General features: G+C 46.1%; 1 pseudogene; it reads left to right on the forward strand.

Moving 5' to 3' along the window:
• The first annotated feature begins 7,247 nt into the window (after nucleotides 1-7,247).
• LOC100592307 lies at nucleotides 7,248-7,885 on the forward strand (annotated as a pseudogene).
• The last annotated feature ends 8,580 nt before the right edge of the window (nucleotides 7,886-16,465 follow it).

A 16,465-nucleotide genomic window follows, 5' to 3' on the forward strand; every position in this document is an offset into this window, starting at 1 on the left:
CCGAGTAGCTGGGACTACAGGCATGCACCACCACACCTGGCCAATTTTTGTATTTTTAGTAGAGATGGGGTTTTGCCATGTTGGCCAGGCTCGTCTCACACTCCTGACCTCAGATGATCTGCCTGCCTTAGCCTACCAATGTGCTGGGATTACAGGCGTGAGCAACCACACCTGGCCTATTAATGTAAGGCTCTTACACTCTCTGTGAAATAGTATAATATTTGAAGGTAGATGGTGATAGGTTAAAGATGTCTCTATAAACCTGTAAGCAACCACTAAAATCAAACAAGGAGGAATAGCTAATAACCCAATAAAGGAGATATAATGGAATAAAAGTAATATTGACTAATCCAAAAGAAGTCAGAAAAAGAGAACAAAGAGATGGGACGAATAAAAACAAGATGATAGACCCAAATCTAATTATATTAACAATCATTAAACTTAGATGTTCTTAACACCCTAATTACAGGGTAGAGATGATCAGATTGGGTAGAAAAGCAAGGCTTGCCAGGTGCAGTGGTTCACACCTATAATTTCAGCACTTTGGGAGCTGAAGGCAGGTGTATTGCTTGAACCCAGGAGTTCAAGACCAGCTTGGGCAACACAGACACCTGTCTCTGCAACAAGTAAAACTAGACAGGTGGCTGGGTGCAGTGGCTCACGCCTGTAATCCCAGCACTTTGGGAGGCTGAGGTGGGCAGATCTCGAGGTCAGGAGTTCGATACCAGCCTGACCAACATGGTGAAACCCTGTCTCTACTAAAAATACACAAATTAGCCGGGCATGGTGGCATGCACCTGTGATCCCAGCTACTCGGGAGGCTGAGGCAGGAGAATCGCTTGAACCCGGGAGGTGGAGGTTGCAGTGAGCCGAGATCGCACCACTGCACTCCAGCCTGGATAACAGAGTGAGACTCTGTCTCAAAAAAACAAATCAAAACATAACAAAACAAAACAGCAAAGACACAGGCCGCATGCATAATTCTTAACACTTTGGGAGGCTGAGGTGGGCAGATCGCTTGAGCCCAAGAGTTCGAGACCAGCCTGGGCAACATGGTGAAACCCTGTCTCTACAAAAAATACAAAAATTAGCTGGGCGTGGTGGTGCTCGCCTGTAGTGGAGAGGCTGTGGTGAGAGGATCACCTGAGCCCAGGAGGTGGAGGCTGAGGTGAGCCGTGGTCATACCACTGCACTCCAGCCTGGGGACAGAGTGAGATTCTGTCTCAAAAAATAAATGAATAAAGAAATAAAATTAATTAATAATTTTAAATTTGTTTATTTTAAAATTATAAAAACAAATAAAAATTAAAAATGTAATATACCAAAAACCATTGAATTATAAATTTTAAATGGTGTATGAATTTATATCTCAGTAAAGCGGTATGATTCCATTTATATAAAACTCTTGGGAATTCAAACTAATATATACTGATAGAAAGGAACTGTAATTCTCGAACTACCTCATTGTTTTTTTTTTTCTTTAAGATTATATTTGTTTTGGAGACTGGGCTCTCGCTGTGTTGCCTAGGCTGGACTTGAACTCCTGGGCTCAAGCGATCCTCTCCCACTCAGCCTCCAGAGTAGCTGGGACTACAGGTGGGCACCACCACACCCGGTTTGTGTTTTTGTTTATTTTTTAAATAATTATTTTATTAAAAAAATTTTTTTTGGTTTGTTTGTTGAGACAGAGTTTCGTTCTTGTTGCCCAAGCTGGAGTGTAATGGTGCAATTTTGGCTCATTGCAAGTTCAAGTGATTCGCGTGCCTCAGTCTCCTGAGTAGCTGGGATTACAGGCATGCGCCGCCACGCCTGGCTAATTTTGTATTTTTAGTACAGACGGGATGTCACCATGTTGGTCAGGCTGGTCTTGAACTCCTGACCTCAGGTGATCGTGCCTCTGTCTCCCAAAGTGTTGGGATTACAGGCGTGAGCCACCGTACCTGGCCTTTTCTTTTTTTTTTTTTTTTGAGATGGAGTTTTTCTCTTGTCGCCCAGGCTGGAGTGCAATGGCACGATCTCAGCTCACTGCAACCTCGGCCTCCCAAGTTCAAGCGATTCTCCTGCCTCAGCCTCCCCAGCAGCTGGGATTATAGGCACATGCCACCATACCCGGCTAATTTTTGTATTTTTAGTAGAGATGGGGTTTCATCATGTTGGTCAGGCTGGTCTCGAACTCCTGACCTCAGTTGATCCCCTCCCCCTCCCCCCATCGCCGCCCCGGCCTCCCAAAGTGCTGAGATTACAGGCGTGAGCCATTGCGCCCACCCAATTTTTTTTTTTTTTTTACCTCATTGTCTTTACTTACTTTTTTTTTTTTCTCAAATACTTTCTCATGTCCCTGTCTCTTTATGTTAATATTAGTCCAGAGGAGAAAATAGGACTTGGGGATCTGGGGAACACGGGGTGGTCTCACTTTGCCAAGGGAAAGATGAGGTTTGGGGGCCCCTGGGCTAAGTAACTCATACTGAGGTCGTGATCTAAGTAGTCCTCGATTACCTGAAGATGTAGTGTAGAAGCCTGTGACTTAACAGTGAGGCCGGCCCTAGAACTTCACTTCCCAGGAGGTCTCAGGCATCGAGTGGAGACTGTGTCCAACAACGGAGTGGGACTTGGTTGCAGTTCGCCGAACCTGCCCAGCCCAACTCAAGATGCCCAGGAGGCTCTGGTGTTCGAACGGCTCTGGAGAACGATCGGATTGAGAACCCCGAGCCAATCCCTAACTGCGATCTGCTCTCCCCGAGTCTCCCTATCCCCCGGGAGGTTGTTTTAGAGACGTTGTCTTATGAGCCACTCCCTGGATGGAAGGGATTTGAGGATGGGGTGAGGTGTGTGTATGTCGGGGAGATTGAGCCGGCTTTCCTGTATGTGAATCCAATGGAGGGTACCTCTCTGTCCCAGCCTCACGCGTCCATGTGAAGCCCCGGAATCAACTACCCTTGGTGGAGAAGGATGTGTGTGAAGTGTCAAACGGGCTTGTGGTGTAAGTTGATGGATCACTAGGCTTGCCTGTCCTTCATTTAAATTTCCAAGTGCAAGATAGTCTCCTCTGGCTCAGGACCAGAGAGGGTTCAAGTGGCTTGCTTCATCTCGGAGTGTCCTAGAGTCTCTTTTAACCTGTCTTGAACCAAATAAGTCAGTCTCCCCTGATTCAGTAGATAAACTAAGTTGCAGAAAGTAGAGTAGATTAAAAATGGGGGTCTTCTATTGAATTATTTGGGTTTCAGAAAGTTAGAGAGAGCCATTCAAGTGGATGTAAACTCAGACTTGTGGGAAGACAGTTGACACATGGAGAATGTGTTAGAAACAGTACCACTTTGAGCTGGACTCTTGTCTTGACTGTTGTTAGGACTTTCATATTGTGTGTCTAGCCCAGGAGACAGCTGACTGCCAGGCAGACTGTACAACCCGTGGCCCAACACAGATTTGTAAACTCTCTTAAAACAATATTTTTTTTGCAATTTTTTTTTTTTTTTTAGCACATCAGCATCATTAGTGTATTTTATGTGTGGCCCAAGACTATTCTTCTTCTTCCAATGTGCAGGAAAGCCAAAAGATATGGACACCACTGCTTTAGTAGATGAGGTTGGAAGACTTTTAAGACATTGTAAGGCCAGGCGCGGTGGCTCACGCTTGTAATCCCAGCACTTTGGGAGGCCGAGGCGGGCGGATCACGAGGTCAGGAGATCGAGACCACAGTGAAACCCCGTCTCTACTAAAAATACAAAAAAATTAGCCGGGCGTGGTGGTGGGCGCCTGTAGTCCCAGCTACTCGGAGAGGCTGAGGCAGGAGAATGGCGTGAACCCGGGAGGCGGAGCTCGCAGTGAGCCGAGATCGTGCCACTGCACTCCAGCCTGGGTGACAGAGTGAGACTCCGTCTCAAAAAAAAAAAAGACATTGTAATACCAGGGTTAGGAGTGAATGACTAACTCAGGGGCCTTCTGGTGTGCTGTCTCTACAGCTCCAGGCCTCTCCCAGTTTCCAATCCTTTAAGCATACCTAAAGATCTCTGATTTATTTGTTTTATTTATTTGTTTATTTATTTATTTATTTATTTATTTATTTATTTATTTATTTCAGACAGGTTCTTGCTGTGTCACTCAGGTTGGAGTGTTGGCCAGGCTGGTCTTGAACTCCTGACTTCAAGTGATCTGCCCTCCTCAGCTTTCCAAACTGCTGGGATTACAGGCGTGAGCCACCGTGCCCGGACTGTCCCTAAGAGTTTTACTCTGGTTTAGCAACTGCCTAAGTTGCACTGCTGTTCTGGAAGCAGTCACTTTGAGCAGAGGTGTTAGACACTGGATGATATTTAGAGGAAGCTGGGAAAATGAGTTGCACAGACAGTAATTGTTGTAGGAATTCAGAGGGGAAATACATTTATCCACAGGATCCAGGGAAATGGTCAAAACCAAGGCCTATTCTCTCCGGAGGGGAAGAGGGTGGGTCGATGACTGTGTCCAACTGGATGTGCCCCTTTTCTATCGACCTTGTGTGTTTGATCCTTATGCCTATTCCTGGATGGAAAAAGAATGAGCTGAATGGTCAGTGAATACCCTGGGGTGGTTTCCTACCAGAGTTAAATTATGCTCTGGACTTATTTTAGCTGTGGAACCTGTGCTAAAGAAGACTTCTAGGTGGGAGGCCTCGCCACTCAGAATTGGCTCTGTGTGGGCAGAGAGCAACCCCTAGTGGGCTTGTGGAAAGCATACTCTGAAAGCCACTTTTCTTCTTTTTTTTTTTTCTTTTTGAGACAGGGTCTCCATCTGTCATCTGGGCTGGAGTCCAATGGTGTGATCATAGCTCACTGCAGCCTCGATCTCCCAGGCTCAAGCAATCCTCCCACCTCAGCATCCCAAGTAGCTGGGACTGCAGGTACATGCCACCACGCGCCTGGCTAATTTTTTTTATTTTTAGTGAGACAAAGTCTCACTATGTTGCCCAGGCTAGTCTCAAACTTCTGAGCTCAAGGAATCCTCCCACCTCAGCCTCCCAAAATGCTGGGATTACAGGCATGAGCCACACACCCGGCTCACTTTTCTTTATTCTGACCAAAACGAGGTGTTGTGTTTGTTTTTGCCTATGATATGGGCCTAATGTAGACCTTAGCTAATGAGACAACAGAATGGGGGATGTATCTATTTCCCCAAATCCTCAAGGTGAGAAATAAATTGATTCTCAACTTTTTTTCTGTAACCAAATATATACAATTATTTAATGCCCTTTCCTCTGTGCTCTGACACTTAAAGAAAGTACTGCTGTAAGAATCAGGTCTGAAATTAGGGCAGTAGCTAAGAACCTACAGTAAGTGGAGTACTTCGGGACCTAAATTGAGGGCAAGGCATTGATGGGGTATTAATATGGGGGTATAAATATAGGAGCTCATAATAAACAAGCTTCTTGGAGATCATCTCTGACATATCATTTACTCTGAAATACTGATTCATGAACAAATGGATGAGTATGGTGGCATTAAGACCTGTAGTTTTACTCACATAAGGTTGAAGGGGATGAGACCCCTGGTTTATCTAGCATTGTAACCATATCACAGAATTTTTGCCTTCTCCCGTAGTAGAATAGTAGAATTATTAAGAAGACATAGTAGCTTCTAACACTTAATGAGTACTGTCTATGTGAGAGAGACTAATAAGTACTACGCATGCCTTCCTTCATTTAACCCTCAGGTTAAAAATTTTCTCTGGTTGGGTGCGGTGGCTCATGCCTGTAATCCCAGCACTTTGAGAGGCAGAGGCGGGTGGATCATTTGAGGCCAGGAGTTCAAGACCAGCCTGGTCAACATGGTGAAACCCTGTCTCTACTAAAAACGCAAAAATTAGCTGGGCGTGGTGGCACACGCTGTAATTCCAGCTACTCGGGAGGCTGAGGCACAAAAATCGTTTGAACCCAGGAGGCAGAGGCTGCAGTAAGCTGAGATGCACCACTGCACTGTAGCCTGGGTGACAGAGCGAGACTCTGCCAAAAAAAAAAAGATAAAACTTCCCCAAGTTCACAAAGATTAGAGGGAGAACTGGGTTTTGCCTCCTGACTTCGGAGCCTAGACTCTTAACCATTGCTTTTTTTCTTTCTTTCTTTCTTTTTTTTTTTTTTTTTTTTTTTTTTGAGACAAGAGTCTTGCTCTGTCACCCAGGCTGGAATGCAATGGCGTGACCTTGGCTCAATGCAACCTCTGCCTCCTGGGCTCAAGCGATTCTCCTGCCTCAGCCTCCTGAGTAGCTGGAATTACAGGTGTGCGCCACCGTGTCTGGCTAGTTTTTGTATTTTTAGTAGAGATGGGGTTTTGCCATGTTGGCCAGGCCAGCCTGGAACTCCTGACCTCAGGTGATCTGCCCGCCTCAGCCTCCTAAAGTGCTGGGAATACAGGCGTGAGCCACCGCGCCTAGCCCTCTTAACCATTTCTCTAGCTGAGTGTGACTTGTCTGCCTTTCTCTCCAGTATTGTGATGTCTCTGTTTTTCAGGAATGGAGGTTCCTCTGCTGGCTCTATAGCCAGAGACCCAAAGTGAGAGCCATGTTTCTTGATTCAACCCTGGAAACCTTCTATGATAATTTTTAAAAATTACTAACCATTTATTGAGCACCTACAATATTTTATACAGTAGATCAGACCTTATGATACAGTGAACCGGCCGGGGCTCCGCTGTATCCAGCACTTGGAGGCGAGGGGGGACATGAGGTCAGGAGATCGGACACGTGAACCCGTCTCTACTAAAAAACAAAAATTAGCGGGGGGGCGGGGCTGTGTCCAGTACTCGGAGAGGCTGAGGGGAATGGGTGAACCGGGGGGAGCTTGCAGTGAGCCAGATTGTGACTGCATCCAGCTGGCGAAGAGCAGACTCTGTCAAAAAAAAAAAAAAAAAAAAAAAAAAAAAAAAAAAAAAAAAAAAAAAACAGTGTAACACAAATACCTATGTGGATGAATGGTTTTTAATCTTTTTGAGCTCACCCAAAGATTAAAAAGCCTTTTGTGAGATACTGGTGACAGCTCTGGATCTTCTTTCCAGAAAAATTCACTTATGCACGTATACATAGTATTGTACACAACTTCAGAAGAGGCTTCTAGGACCTACTGAAGTCCATCCTCTAGTAGTCCACAGACTCCAGGGTAAGAACTCTTGACTTACACAACCCTTTGTAGCTGACTCTTTTATGGCACTAAGGGTATAGAGAGTGTGGGGGGCATCTTATCCTCCTCATCTTCTCCTCAGAGAGAAATGTTTAGAATAGCTCCCTACATTAACCAAGTATCTCTGAATATTCTTTCTTTCTCTCTTGTACATAGGACTACAAGGGAAGAATGCAGACAATCAAATGTGTGGTTGTAGGAGACGAGGCTATAGGTAAAACCTGCCTCCTCATCAGTTATACAACAAATGTCTTTCCTGAGGAGTATATCCCCCCACTGTCTTTGACAACTATGGCGTCCAGACATCTGTGGATGGGCAAATCGTCAGCCTGAACACATGGGACACTGCTGGCCAAGAGGAGTATGATGACTGCAAACACTCTCCTAACCCCAGACCAGTATCTTTGTTATTTGTTTTTCCACTGGGAACCCATCCTCTTATGCCAATGTGAGGCATAAGTGGCACCCAGAGGTCTACCATCATTGCCCCAATGTGCCTGTTCTGCTGGTAGGCAACAAGAGGGACCTGTGGAGTGACGTTGAGACAGTGAAGAAGCTGAAGGAGCAGAGCCTAGTACCCACGACTCCCCAGCAAGGCACTTCCCTGGCTAAGCAGGTGGGGGCTGTGAAGTATCTGGAATATTCAGCCCTGATGCAGGATGGGGTGCATGAGGTATTTTTAGAAGCTGTTGGGCTGTGCTTTACCCTGCTACAAAGAAGAACACCAAGAAGTGCATCCTCTTATAGCTTCTAGGTGCTACCTGGGGACTGCACCTAAGAAGTATAAGGGTGATATTCCTTTGTCAGCAGTTAAAGAGTGCCAGCATGAGCCATTGCAGAAACCCTAGACTGCAGGATATTCAGCTTTTGGAGGAACGAAGACAGACTTGTTTGTACATGGCTGCTTTGAAGTTTGGTCTGACTTTTTGGAGGAAGGTGTGTGTGTGTCTTCCCTGTCGAAGTGGTAAGAGGAGGTGCCACTCAGTGCTGCTCTTTTCTCTCCTGGCCAGGCAATGACTAAGCAGAGCGGCTTAGGACTGTTCATTGTAGACTTTTGCTTGCCTGCTTTTAAATATAATTGGAGCGTTCCTTGCTGTATTTACCACTGAGCAAGTGCCTCACGGAAGGACAAGGTTATCCAGTTTTATTATTATTATTATTGTTATTATTTTTTTGAGACGGAGTTTCTTTCTTGTCACCCAGGCTGGAGTGCAATGACACGATCTCGGCTCACTGCAACCTCTGCCTCCCAGGTTCAAGCGATTTTCCTGCCTCAGTCTCCCGAGTAGCTGGGATTACAGGCGCCCACCACCATGCCCGGCTAATTCTTTTGTATTTTTAGTAGAGACAGGGTTTCACCATGTTGGCCAGGCTGGTCTCGAACTCATGACCTCAGATGATCCACCCACCTCAGCCTCCCAAAGTGCTGGGATTACAGGTGTAAGCCACCATGCCCAGCCTATTTTTATTATTTTTTTGAGAGAGAATCTCACTCTGTCACCCAGGCTGGAGTGCAGTGGCATGATCTTGGCTCACTGCAACCTCTGCCTCCTAAGTTTCAACCAATTCTCCTGCCCCCTGCCTCAGCCTCCTGAGTAGCTGGGACCATAGGCACGCACTACCACACGTGGCTAATTTTTGCATTTTTAGTAGAGATGGAGTCTCACCGTGTTGGCCAGGCTGGTCTCAAATTCCTGACCTCAGGTGATCTGTCTGCCTCTGCCTCCCAAAGTGTTGGGATTATAGGTGTGAGCCACCATGCCCGGCCGGTTATCCAGTTTTTAAATCTCATTGCTTTAAACTTTCTCATATATGAATTTTTTTTTTCGGTTATTGAGACAGGGTCTCGCTTTGTCATCCACGGAGGCTGGACTGCAGTGGCAATGGCATGAACATGGCTCACTGCCATCTCGACCTCCCAGGCTCAAGGGATCCTCTTGCCTCAGCTCCCCAAGTAGCTGGGACCGTGAGTGCATGTCACCATGTCTGGTTAATTTTTGTATTTTTGTAGAGATGGTGTTTCACCATGTTGCCCAGGCTGGTCTTGAACTCCTGAGCTCAAGTGATCCTCCCATCTTGGCCTCCCAAAGTAGTGGGATTACAGGTGTGAGCTACTGTGCCTGGCCGACTAATTTCTGAAAACCATATTATGGGCTGGGTGCGGTGGCTCACGCGGGTAATCCCAGCACTTTGGGAGGCCAAGGCAGGCGGATCACGAGGTCAGGAGATCAAGACCATCCTAACACGGTGAAACCCCGTCTCTACTAAAAATACAAAAAAAATTAGCCGCGCGTGGTGGCGGGCGCCTGTAGTCCCAGCTACTCCGGAGGCTGAGGCAGGAGAATGGCGTGAGCCCGGGAGTCGGAGCTTGCAGTGAGCCGAGATCACGCCACTGCACTCTAGCCTGGGCAACAGCGCGACACTCCGTCTCAAAAAAAAAAAAGAAAAAAAGAAAAGAAAACCATATTATGTGTGATTCCTGGGTGTTCCCAGTGTTGACATGTTTTTCCCATTCTTGAGATGAGACATGTTCACAAAAATGGTTTAGGAGCATTTTTTAAAGTTCTGTGAGATGGTAACAGATGTTCCTTAAAAGAGTTCTGTGAGAAGAACAGAATTCTGTTCTTCCTACCGGGGATTAAAGAAAAAAAAAGGAAAAAACGGTTCTGTCATCAAATAAGCTCAAGGACCAGCAATTTACAATAGTGCTGAGCGCGGTTGCTCATGCCTATAATCCCAGCACTTCGGGATGCCAAAGCGTGTGGATGGCTTGAGCTCAGGAGTTTTAGACCAACCTGGGCAACATGGCGAAACTGTCTCTACAAAATATGTGAATATTAGCCGGGTGTGGTGGTGTGCGCCTGTAGTCCCAGCTACTGGAGGGGCTGAGGTGGGAGGATCACTTGATCCTGGGAGGTTGAGGCTGCTGTGAGCTGGGTTTGTACCACTGTACTCCAGCCTGGGTGACAAAGGGAGGCTCTGTCTCAAAAATAAACAAATAAAACTGAACAGGTTCTTTAATGGCAAGACTTTATAACTTAATATGACATCTGTAACATTTCTCAAACTTATTTTACCACTTAATTTTTTTTTTGGTCCCATGCAACACTTATTAATATGTCTGGTGACACCGTTTCTTTTTCTTTTTCTTTTTTTTTTTTTGAGATGGAGTCTCGCACTGTCACCCAGGTTGGAATGCAGTGGCGTGATCTCGGCTCACTGCAACCTCCGCCTCCCGGGTTCAAGCAATTCTCTGTCTCAGACTCCTAAGTAGCTGGGATTACAGGCACCCGCCACTGCGCCGGGCTACTTTTTGTATTTGTAGTAGAAATGGGGTTTCACCACCTTGGCTAGGCTGGTCTTGAACTCATGAGCTTGTGATCCACCCGCCTCAGCCTCTCAAAGTGCTGGGATTACAGGCGTGAGCCACTGCGCCCAGCTGACACCATTTCAAAGAAGCTGGGTTAATGGGAACTAGGAATTTCCAAGGAAGAGGCTGTAAAACCAAAAAGCATAATGTAGTCTTGTTCTTTTTGATGTTTTCCTCTTCATGCCTTTGAGACAAATGTTTATCAGCATGATCTTGTTATTTGTTCCTCTGCTTCAGGAGATGGGTCTGGCACTTAGTCATGATAGTAGTGCATTGGAGGTGGGATCTGACAGTGAGATCTGCTATCACATCCTGATAGCACTATGGGCCTTGTGATGTGGAATTACCAATCCCTCTGAAAAAAAGCTTGTGTCTGAGTCTTCTGTGTGGCCCCTCTGTCACTTTCAGCTTTAAGGATAGACCACTCAAGGTTAACTCACAACAGGGTGCAGTGGCTCACTCCTGTAATCCCAGCTACTCACAAGGCTGAGGCAGGAGGATCTCTTGAGGCCAGGAGTTCCAGAGCAGCCTGGGCAACATAGGGAGACCCCCATCTCTATTAAACATTAAAAGAAAAAGGAGAAAAAAATAAGTTAACCCCCTAAATAAAACTAACAAATAAAATACTGTCCTGCCAGTCATTGTTGGAGTTCTGTACTTTTTCTGAGACTTCTCTGGGTTTAGCTGTTCTGAGTCTACACAGGCTGCCTTGCTTGCTTCCTGTCCTTCCCTGCTTGGAACATCTCCCTGTGTGTTTATTCAGCTCTGTGTGCCTTTTGAAGTCTTTTAGTTGCTCCAAGAGAGTTTTAGCATGTTTGATCCGTATCTTTTTTTTTTTTTTTTTGAGACGGAGTCTCACTTTGTCACCCAGACTGGAGTGCAGTGGCGCTATCTCAGCTCACTGCAACCTCCACCTCCTGGGCTCAAGCGATTTTCCTGCCTCAGCCTCCCAAGTAGCTAGGGTTACAGGTGCCTGCCACCATGCCCAGCTAATTTTTTGTATTTTTAGTAGAGATGGGGTTTCACCGTGTTAGCCAGGATGGTCTCGATCTCCTGACCTCATGATCCGCCCGCCTCGGCATCCTAAAGTGCTGGGATTACAGGCGTGAGCCACCGCACCTGGCCCCTCCTTTTTATTTTTAAAATTTTTTTGGAGAAAGCACTTTAGAAGAAAATGAGTCTCTGGTTCCAGGTTTTGTCTGATCTGTCTTGGCTAGGATGGTTTATTCCTAGACGGGCAGGTCCTGAGTTATTAGGAAAGCTAATTTTTATTATTTATGTATTAATATTTAAGACACAGTCTCATTCTGTCACCCAGGTTGGAGTGTAGTGGTGCAATCTCAGCTCACTGCAACCTCTGCCTCCCAGGTTCAAGTGATTCTCCTGTCTCAGCCTCCCAAGTAGCTGGAATTACAGGTATGTGCCACCACACCCGGCTAATTTTTGTGTTTTTAGTAGAGACGGGGTCTCACAGTGTTGTCCAGGCTGGTCTCGAACTCCTGACCTCAGGTGATCTGCCCGTCTGGACCTCCCAAAGTGCTGGGATTACAGGCATGAGCCACCGCGCCCAGCCAACACACTTTCATAAGCAATGATACCAGCAATTTAGTCCATCCTGAAAAAACTGAGGGTCCTGAGAATTTAACCACGTTAAATGCAGTTTTTTTTACATAATGAACTGAGGAAAGGCCGGGTATGATGGCTCACGCCTGTAATCCCAGCACTTTGGGAGGCCGAGGCGGGCAGATCACGAGGTCAGGAGATCGAGACCATCCTGGCTAACACAGTGAAACCCCGTCTCTACTAAAAATACAAAAAATTAGCCGAGCGAGGTGGCGGGCGCCTGTAGTCCCAGCTACTCAGAAGGCTGAGGCAGGAGAATGGTGTGAACCCCGGGAGGGCGGAGCCTGCAGTGAGCCGAGATGGCGCCACTGCACTCCAGCCTGGGCAACAGCGAGACTCTGTCTCAAAAAAAAAAGAAAGAGTTAAGAGACCAGCCTGGGCAATATGGCGAAACCCTGTTTCTACAAAAAATACAAAAATTAGCTGGGTGTTGTGGTGTGTGCCTGTAATCCCAGTAATTGGGAGGCTGAGGTGGGAGGATGGCTTGAGCTCCAGAGGCAGAGGTTGCAGTGAGCTGAGATTGGACCACTGCACTCGGGCCTGGGGCACAAGTGTCAGACCCTGTCTCAGGGCTGGGTGTGGTAGCTCGCACCTGTAATCCCAGCACTTCGGGAGGCTGAGGTGGGCGGATCACTTGAAGCCAGGAGTTCAAGACCAGCCTGGCCAACATGGCAAAACCTTGTCTCTACTAAAAAAAAAGAAAAATTTAAAAAATTAGCCCGGCATGGTGGTGCGTGCCTGTAGTCGCAGCTACTCGGGAGGCTGAAGCAGGAGAATTGCTTGAACCCAGGAGGCAGAGGTTGCAGTGAGCCGAGATTGTGCCACTGCACTCCAGCCTAGGCAACAGAGCAAGACTCCATCTCAAAAACAAAAACAAAAAAAGAGTCAGACCCTGCCTCAAAAAAAAAAAAAGAAAAAAATAGATGGTCTGCGGCTGTCAGCTTCATCTTCAATATTGTCTTGTCCCTTCTTACAATGAGTTATCTATTTGTAAACCGCTTTCTGTTGTTTTTTTTGAGACCAAGTCTCGCTCTGTCACCCAGGGTGGAGTGCAGTGGCGTAATCTTGACTCACTGCAACCTCTGCCTCCTGGGTTCAAGCGATTCTCTTGCCTCAGCCACCCGAGAAGCTGGGATTACAGGCCTGTGCCACCACGCCCGGATAATTTTTGTATTTTTAGTAGAAGTGGGGTTTCACCATGTTGGCCAGGCTGATCTCGAACTCCTGGCCTCAAGAAATTCACCCGCTTTGGCCTCCTAAAGTGATGGGATTACAGGAGTGAGCCACCTCACCCAGCCAACTGCTGATTTCTTTATGGCATTGTCCCCATAAACTTTTCATGAAGCACCAATGATTTCACCATTCTTTCACTCAAACTTGAACATAAATTTGATGTTCTTGCTTCAATTTTAGCAGAATTCATATTGCTCTGATAGGGGCTCTTTTCATTTTTTTTTTTTTTTTTTTTTTTTTTTTTTTTTTTTTTTGAGACGGAGTCTCGCTCTGTCACCTAGGCTGGAGTGCAGTGGCACGATCTCAGCTCACTGCAAGCTCCACCTCCCGGGTTCATGCCATTCTCCTGCCTCAGCCTCTCCGAGTAGCTGGGACTACAGGCGCCTGCCACCACGCCCGGCTAATTTTTTGTATTTTTAGTAGAGACGGGGTTTCACCATGGACTCGATCTCCTGACCTCGTGATCCGCCCGCCTCGGCCTCCCAAAGTGCTGGGATTACAAGCGTGAGCCACCGCGCCCGGCCTATAGGGGCTCTTTTCAAACTGATGTGTTATCCTTTTTAGTGCCTGAAACTAGATCCTGTCTAGCCTTTTTTTTTTTTTTTTTGAGTCTCACTCTGTAGCCCAAGCTGGAGTACAGTGGTGTGATCTCGGCTCACTGCAACTTCTGCCTCCCGGGCTCAAGCGATTCTCATGCCTCAGCCTTCGGAGTAGCTGGGTCTACAGGTGTGAGCCACCATGCCCAGCTAATTTTTGTATTTTAGTAGAGATGGGGTTTCACCAGGTTGCCCAGCTGGGTCTCGAACTCCTGAGCTCAGGTGATCCACCTGCCTAGGCCTCCCAAAGTGCTGAGATTACAGGCATGAACCATCGCGCCTGGCCTCAGCAAATAATTATTAAGCTCCTACTATGTTACAAGCATTACCACACTAGGGGCTGGAGTTGTAAAGATAAGACATCATTTAACGTGCTTTGCCTCTTCCAGTCATCTCAGCAAAATATCCTTCTGTTTGTTATAAAAATTGACTAATTCTGGCTGGTAATTGTGTAGCACTGGTGCACTTGTAAGGAAAGAACCATGTATTCTTATTCAAACCCAGCTTTATTGAGGTATAATTTACATAACATAAAATCCACCCATTTCAAGTGTACAATTTAATACTTTTTAATACATTTACTTAGTTGTGCAGCCATCCCCAAGATCCAGTTTTAGAATATTTCTATCACCCCAAAAAGATGCCTCATTCAGTTCCCACCTCTAGCCCTAGACAAACTAGTTTACTTTCTTTTATAGATGTCTTCTCTGGGTATTTCATATAAATGAAATATGACATATGGTCTTTTGTAACTTACTTCATTCATTTTAGATGTTTTCAATGCACATTCATTTTGTAGCATGCATTAGTACTTCATTTCTTTCTTTTTTTTTTTAAGAGATGGGGTCTAGCTGTGTTTCCCAGGCCGAAGTCCAGTGGCTATTCACAGGCACAGTCATACCACGCTAAATCTTGAACTCCTGAGATCAAGCGATCCTCCTGCCTCAGCTTCCAAAGTAGCTGGAACTACAAGTGCTGGCCACTCTGCCTGGTTACATTTCTTTTTATTGCTGAATAATATTCCATTATGTGGATATCCCATACTTTGCTTATCTATTCATCAGTTGATGGACATTTGGGTTGTTTCTACTTTTTGGCTATTATTAACACTGCTGTGAACATGTATAAAGTTTTGTGTGGACATATGTTTTAATTCTCTTGGGTAGAAAACTATGAGTGAAATTGTTCGGTCACAAGGTAAATTTATGTAAAACCATTTTTTTTTAATTTTTTTGAGATGGAGTCTCATTCTGTTGCCCAGGCTGAAGTGCGGTGGCGTGATCTCCACTTACTGCAACCTCTGCCTCCCGGGTTCAAGCTATTCTCCTTCCCCAGTCTTCCAAGTAACTGGAATTACAGGCATGTGCCACCACGCCCAGCTAATTTTTTTGTATTTTTAGTAGAGATGGGGTTTCACTATGTTGGTCAGGCTGGTCTTGAACTCCTGACCTCCAGTGATCCACCTGCCTTGGCCTCCAAAAGTGCTGGGATTAAAGGCGTGAGCCACTGTGCCTGGCCTATTTTTAAAAACATTTTTTTTTTGAGATGGAGTCTTGCTTTGTTGCCTAGGCTGGAGTGCAGTGGCGTGATCTCGGTTCACTGCCAACCACTGTCTCCTGGGTTCAAGCGATTCTCTTGCCTCAGCCTCCCGAGTCGCTGGGATTACAGGCGCCCACCACCGCATCCAGCTAATTTTTCTATTTTTAGTAGAGACGGGGTTTCACCATGTTGGCCAGGCTGGTCCCAACTCTTGACTTCAGGTGATCTGCCCACCTGGGCCTCCCAAAGTGCTGGGATTACAGAAGTGAGCCATCGTGCCCAGTCTATTTTTATTTTTTTTTTAATTTTTATTTTACTTTTTGGACAGAACAGTGTGAATATATAAAACCATGTTTTGAATCAAGAATGGTATCTTTAGGTTAGGTGTGATGGCTCATGCCTGTAATCCCAACACTTTGGGAGGCCAAGGCGGGAGGACTGCTTGAGCTCAGGAGTTCAAGACCACCCTGGGCTACAAAGTGAGACCCTATCTCTACCAAAAAAAAAAAAAAAAAGAATATTATGTTATCTTTTATATTTATAGGACCTGAAGTCTCCTTCCACATCCTACAAGCCTCTACCTCTCATTGAATCTGCTTTTTCTCAAGCACAAGCATCCAAGAGACAATATGTTGTACTAAATAACTTTTTTTTGAGGCAGAGTCTCGCTCTGTTGCCCAGGCTGGAGTGCAGTGGCGCGATCTCAGTTCACTGCCAACCTCCATCTCTTGGGTTCAAGTGATTCTCTTGCCTCAGCCTCCCGAGTCGCTGGGATTACAGGCGCCCACCACCGCATCTGGCTAATTTTTGTATTTTTAGTAGAGATGGGGTTTCAACATGTTGGCTAGGCTGGTCTCAAACTCCTGACTTTAGGTGATCTGCCTGCCTGGGCCTCCCAAAGTGCTGGGATGACAGGAGTGAGCCACCGTGCCCAGCCTATTTTTATTTTTTAAAAACTTTTTATTT

Source organism: Nomascus leucogenys, chromosome X, assembly GCF_006542625.1.
Source record: "Nomascus leucogenys isolate Asia chromosome X, Asia_NLE_v1, whole genome shotgun sequence".
Classification (NCBI taxonomy): Eukaryota; Metazoa; Chordata; class Mammalia; order Primates; family Hylobatidae; genus Nomascus; species Nomascus leucogenys.